The sequence below is a fragment of the Chenopodium quinoa genome, unplaced genomic scaffold (assembly GCF_001683475.1).
Source record: "Chenopodium quinoa cultivar QQ74 unplaced genomic scaffold, ASM168347v1, whole genome shotgun sequence".
Lineage (NCBI taxonomy): Eukaryota > Viridiplantae > Streptophyta > Magnoliopsida > Caryophyllales > Amaranthaceae > Chenopodium > Chenopodium quinoa.
This window is the reverse complement of record NW_018744026.1, coordinates 4,980,437-4,987,661: the sequence shown is the minus strand read 5'-3', so window position 1 is coordinate 4,987,661 and position 7,225 is coordinate 4,980,437.

Genomic DNA, 7,225 nt, shown 5'->3' with positions numbered 1-7,225 from the left:
AAGCACATGCATAGATATGAGAATCCTTAAGCAATAAAACTCGAGCATGAGGTATATGCCTAAGATCAACCACAGTCATGACTAGCCAAGGCCTAGCTAACCTTCCCGAATGTACTCAACTTTGGTCCATTTAACCAATCTTACCGCGTCCCCAACACTAAGTTCAAATTCCCCCTAATGGTAATGTCTCATGACTCCTCGAAGGAGCCGAAAGAAAAATAGACCAAAGAAGGTTTAGAGCACTCGACATCTCAATGATAAATACCCTCTCCATATGCTTGTGAACCAACTCCCTCCACCGTCTATGGCTTCAACTATTCTACTAACATTACAAGACTCAAGGAATACGACAGAAAGTTAAGGCATAGAGAAAACTAGAAGTGCTTTGCAATTAAAGTCAAGCTAAGATATATAGCACTAAGAGCAAACCTAAAGAGGTTTCTAACTTTGACCCAAAATACAAACTATGAATAAACTTGAAACAAAAACTCACCCCCAAGCTTGTTTAATCGCTAGGGTGGTGGCTATTCATCACTTTTTTCCTTTTTTTTTCTCTTTTTTTTTTTATTTTTTTTTCAAACTTGGGCATTTACATCACAAACTATTATTTATAACAACTTAAAGATTGAACTAAGGAAACAATAATGACATGCCTTAACTTTGTGCGAATGAACAATACATAACAACTTCATATTACTAAGAGTAGTTTAGGCCGCGATCTTGGGAGTCAGGACTCAAGTTCTCGATCTAGGTACTAAATCAAAGAGGATCCTTGCCACTCATTCAAAATGTAGTAGGCTTGAAAAAAAAATATTACAACCTCACTTTTGGGAACAATGTGGGATCAATTACTACCTTTCGGGGTTCAAATTCCTTTGATATGGGCGACTCCATCTTACCAAAAACCTAGACTTTAAGTTTCGCACATTCGGGAAAGTTATTCTCACACTAGCCTAAACTAACCAATTCTATGTTCCACCAAGGGCATCTAAACCATGCTCGAAATTTTATTACGAAAAGAAAACAAACATCCACCACATACAATTCAATATCATCATTGCAAACCGATCAAAGGCAAACAAAATCTCTCTCTTTTTTTTTTTTTTTTTTTTTTTTTTTTTTTGGAAAAAGGTTGAAAATGGGGGAAAGAGAAACTAATTAAAGAATTTGGGTATTAGGGATTTGGATATTAGGGAATTTGGATGTTAGAGGGGTTAGAGGATAAGAAAAAGAAATTTGGATATTAAGGGAAATCATCATCAAAATTCATCATCAAGCAAGACCAAGAACAATGCCAATCAACCATGATACCAACCAACAATCAAACCAACCAAAGCATGATCATATCAAAGCCATAGATAAGATGCTCCAAATAGCACACACATAAAGAGAAGTGAGACAAAAACATCAATATGCAATTGTTCTAGCCTAGGCATGCCATAAAAACGTGAAAAGGGTAACAACCAACCTAAAATAGGCATGCAAACTAGAACATAATACCTTATGAGTCCTACCACAAGTCCCAAAGGCTAGACTAAGCCTTTCATGCCAAACATTCCACATACAATCTCAAATTTCTCCATACATAGCACAAAAGGCATCACAAGAAAGCACATTTCCTACCAAAACCGAAAACTACCCTAGACACAAAGACCCCAAGACTTCCCCCAAGCTAGACATTTGATTACCGTTCCCACGATAGATGGACACAATGAGAAACATCTCCCCCCAAGCTAGAACTCGACACCGGCCTCGGTGTTACACATGATGGGAAAAGAAGAGAAGGGAACGGTAAAAACAAATGTCTAAAGGCTACTCCCGATCATCCTCCCTAGGCGGTGATGGCATGTAGTTATAGTTGAGGTCTACATCGCCGGAAAAGGAAGGTTGATCCACGTATGGAGGGAGATCATAGTTGGGGCTACTACGATAGTGACCGTAGTCCGGTGCATTACTAGTGCCCCACCCACCATCATACCCGGGTGGAAACCCGAAGTATCCCCTTAAGGGGTGGTTATCGATTTCCTCGGGAGTCATATTACCACATGTCTCGGGGACGTGGTAATAAGAAGGGTCCCCCCTAAAATCACAACCCCCGGGTTGTGTATAATCGTAGGGAGGGAAGGATCGTAGCTCCGAAACGGAGCTACGAGGTCCTTGCCAATAAGAGTAGGTGGGTTGGTTGTTGTTCCAACCCGCAACCGGCCCCTCTTGAACAGGGCGGTTAGGATAGTTGAAATAGGGGAGAAAGTCTCCCCTCTCAACTTGGCTTTTATATGTCATTTGAGACACATAACTTTGATATTCATTTTCTTGGAGGATTCTTTGGTTGGAAAGATTTAGGCGGTGAAAAGCCGATTCAAGGTCGAAGGAGGAAGAAGAAGAAGAAGAGGAGCCGCCGAAAAACCTAGGAGCGGTAGAAATACTATGGCGACGAGGTTGAGATGGTTGGTCAGAGATGGGAACATTCGCGGGGAGTGGCTCAATTGGCACTTGCCAAGTGTTCCCCACGGTGTTCATTACCGCCGCATTAGGGAGAAAGCAACGGTGCTTACCCTTGACCAACCAAGAGTATGTGGTGACATTGCCACGGATCTCCACAAGCATTTTCATTGAGGAAATTCCGGCAAGGTCAAGGACATTGGACCCGTTCACCGGGGTTAATTGCTCAACCCAATTAGCGAAACCCAAAGCCTTGGCAATTATTGTGATCATGCCACCACATTTTATCTCCCCTCTGAACTCCGTACTCCTCTTAATCTCAAGGCACCTTTGGATAAACAAGTATCCCATGTTCACATTACCCTCAAGGTCCCCCTCAAATCGGGAAGCTATAAATAGGCATTTGATCTCCTTTTTTGTTAGCTTCCCGAGATCTTGTTTCGAGAAACAAGCGTACCCCATAATTCTCATGAATATACGGAGTACGGGGTGGACAATGTGGCTAGCGTGGCTAGACCGGGTGGTGAAATTAGGATACTCCGCGATAGTATTCCACCAATTTTGCTCTTCGTAGCTAGAAAGGTAGAAACTATCGGGGTTGTCTATTTGATTATACACGGGCCACTCAAATATTTCATTGAGGCGAGTTAAGGTTAGAGTCTTTTCTTGATTGAAAAGTCTAAACTTAATTTCGCACTCAAGAGGCTCTCCCTCACCATTGATTCGGCGCAAGGTTAAGGTTGAAAGGAACTCGAGAGTGATCGATTCGTAGGTTAGCTCCCTCTTCTTGAGGTAGTTTAACCATCCGAATTATCGGCCACTCGCCGAATTCCTTCATCTATCCCTAAAAGATGGCAAGTTGATTGGTCGTAAAATCTTGTTGGAAGGATTTTTCGTTTTGAAAGCTCGGAGTGATACTTTTTAAATTTTTCGAGGATTCTAATGGGAGGAGGAGCATTGTCTTGGTTTTGAGTTTGGGTTTGGTTTTGGTTTTCGGATATTTGGATGCTGGAAGTCTTTCTTTTCTTTACTCCCGCACCTCCAAATAATCTTAGCACCATCTTGACAAATTTGGAAAAAGGAGTAAAGAGGGTTCACTCAAAACTCCTCACACAAGCACCAAAATTCAACAAACACAACCTCCTTAACTTCAAATCCCCCAAATTAAACCAAGGTACCTGCTCACAATTCAATAATAATTCCACACAACCAACCAACAATCTTAACACAACAATTCTCACACAAAAATTCACAAATTCACAAATTATAATTAATTTTTCATGCACAAGTCATTCCCTTACTCCACAATTATCCACAAAAATCAACAATTTAATTATCAAAGGCAAGAAAATTTGTTTAAATCACCTAATCATGCAACTAATTACACAAAAATCATGAAATAAACAAATTGAGAGAAAATATTGAAGAAAAACCCTTAGGTTTAAGAGGGAAAGTGAAGTAAGGAAGAAAATTATACCACTTAGAGTATGAAAATACTCTAAAATCCTCCAATTTACCCAAATTCCTCCTTTACTAGCAAGCTTGCCCCTTTCCCTATTGATTTTCTTCAATTCCCACTTGTGGGTCTTCGAAATTTTTGCCCAAATTTTTGTAAAATTATGGTTTTTGGAGAGAGAATTTGATGTAGATTAAGAATTTGTGAATTTCGGTTGAAGAAAGTTGAGAATTGATAATGAAAATGAAGAGAGAAGTTGGAGAATATGAGGTTTTTAGAGAGGGAAGTAGATGGGAATGAGGAGAGAGAGTATGAATGTTTGAATGAGTGGTGAGAAATGATGGGTAAAGTGATTAAAAGAGAGATAAGTTCCTCTTTTTTTTTACCCGGACAGGTAGGAGCGGGCGTGCAGAAGGGTAGGAGCGGGCGTGCAGAAGGGTAGGAGCGCCCGCTCCTAACTGAGAAAGAGTTTCTGCCTGTTTTAAAACCGTTTTGGAGCGGGCGTGCAGAGATGTTGGAGCGCCCGCTCCAAGCCAAAGTTGAGAATCTAACTTTCTGACCCAGCAAGGAGCGGGCGTGCAGGTGAGTTGGAGCGCCCGCTCCTTAAATCAATTTTGGCTACGACATTTGACAGGAGCGGGCGTGCAATGATAGTGGAGCGCCCGCTCTAATGCTATGATTGAAACCTGTTTGCTAACCCAGACAGGAGCGGGCGTGCAGTTGAGTTGGAGCGCCCGCTCCTACCAGTCTTGAAGCCTACTGTTTCGTACATTGAGCCAGGAGCGGGCGTGCAGTTGTGTTGGAGCGCCCGCTCCTAGCTGTTGACAGCTTCCTGTTTTGTTTTCTTCGGCTCTTTTTGCTTCAAGTACCTATATCAAAACCACAAGAACAAAATTCAACAATATTGGCCAAAATCAGATATTCCCAACACTCATATTCTTTTCTCATTCATTGTTTTATTTTTCACTCCTTTTATTTTCTTGACTCTCTCTTCTCTCTCTTTTTTTTTCTTTTTTTTTACTCGGGTTGCCTCCCAGAAGCGCTTCTTTAACGTCAATAGCTTGACGACCTCCACACTCAGGAGGTAAGATTACATTGAGTTGATTCTAAAACACCCACATGAGCACCCTCGTAGTAAAGCTTGAGGCGATGCCCATTCACCTTGAAAGATCTCTTGCCGTCCATATCCCAAACTTCCACGGCTCCATGAGGAAACACTTCCTTGACAACAAAAGGTCCACTCTACCTTGATAAAAGTTTCCCGGGAAACAATTTCATCCTAGAATTGTAGAGGAGTACCTTATCGCCTTTTAGAAATGCTTTCTTTTCAACGTTCCGGTCGTGGCAATCCTTAGTGCGATTCTTATAGTTGCTAGCACACTCATAGGCTTCCAACCTTAGCTCTTCAAGCTCATGCAAATCAAGCCATCTTTGCTCTCCCGCGCTAGCCAAGTCGAAATTAATCTTCTTGATTGCCCATTGGGTCCGGTGCTCAAGCTCCACCGGTAGATGACAAGATTTTCCATACACTAGACGATATGGAGTTGTGCCTATTGGGGTCTTGTACGCCGTTCTATATGCCCATAGAGCATCATCAAGCTTTTCTGACTAATCCTTCCTATTCTTAGCAACCGTCTTCTCGAGAATTAGCTTTATTTGACGGTTAGACACTTCCGCTTGTCCACTTGTTTGTGGATGATAGGTAAGGCCGAATCTTTGGTGGACCCCGTGCTTTCTTAGCATCTTTTGAAAAGCACTATGAACAAAATGTGAACCATTGTCACTCACCACCGCCCTTGGAATACCGAATCTTGGAAATATGACTTTTTTGAACATCTTCATGACAACCTTGTGGTCATTAGTTGGGGAGGCAATGGCTTCCACCCATTTTGATACACAGTCGACCGCCACAAGGATGTATTGATTCCCATGAGAATTTGGGAATGGCCCCATGAAATCCATACCCCATACATCAAATACCTCAAGCTCAAGAATCGGTTGTTGGGGCATCTCATTGCGCTTGGATATGTTGCCGGTTCGTTGACACCGGTAACAAGTCTTCACAAATCCCCAAGCGTCCTTGAAGATGTGAGGCCACCACAAACCGCTATGCAAGATTTTCAATGCAGTTTTGTTGGCTCCCATATTCCCTCCACATGGATCGGAATGGCACATCTTGAGCACTCCTTGCACTTGTTCATCCGGGACACACCAACGGAGCAAACCGTCTACTCCTCGTTTGTAGAGAATGGGATCATCCCATACATAATGTCTTGCTTCCCTTTTTAGCTTCTTCCTTTGATTCTTGGAGAAATCGGGTGGGCATTCTCCAGAAGCCAAGTAGTTTACCAAGTCGGCGAACCAAGGAAGCTCCTTTTCATTCAAGATGTAAAGCATATCATCTCTCAATTCATCACATATAGGGATTTCATCATCACTAGCTTGCACATTCTCTAGTCGGGAAAGATGGTCCGCAACCACATTCTCGGCCCCCTTTTTATCACGGATTTCAACATCAAATTGTTGGAGAGATAGGACCCACCGAAGAAGACGTGGCTTGGATTCTTTCTTTGCAATAAGGTACCTAATGGCTGCGTGATCGGTATAAAAAATAGTTTTGGAACCAATGAGGTAGTTCCAAAACTTCTCAAAAGCATGAACCACGGCAAGAAACTCTTTCTCCGTTGTGGTGTAGTTCCGTTGAGCTTCATTCAAAGTCTTAGACATGTAGTAAATCACGTGAAGCCTCTTCTCTACCCTTTGCCCCAATACTCCTCCAATCGCAACATCACTTGCATCGCACATAAGTTCAAATGGCAAATCCCATCTTGGCCCTTGCACAATTGGAGTTGAGATTAAAGCCTCCTTTAATTTGTTGAAAGCTTGGAGACACTCTTCATCAAAAATAAAGATGGCATCTTTTTGAAGAAGAACATTTAGGGGTCTAGCAATTTGTGAGAAATCCTTGATGAATCTCCTATAGAACCCGGCATGCCCCAAAAATGACCTTACTCCTCTCACATTGATTGGTGGCGGAAGCTTTTCTATCACTTCAACTTTGGCCTTGTCAACCTCAATCCCTTTGCTTGAAATCTTGTGACCAAGGACAATTACCTCTTCCACCATAAAGTGGCATTTCTCCCAATTCAAAACCAAATTGACCTTCTCACATCTTGTCAAGCACTTGCCCAAGTTGGACAAACAATCCTCAAACGAAAGGCCCCCTACCGAGAAATCATCCATGAAAACTTCCATTTCGGCTTCAAGCATGTCCCCAAAAATACTCATCATGCATCTTTGGAAGGTTGCCGGTGCGTTGCAAAGCCC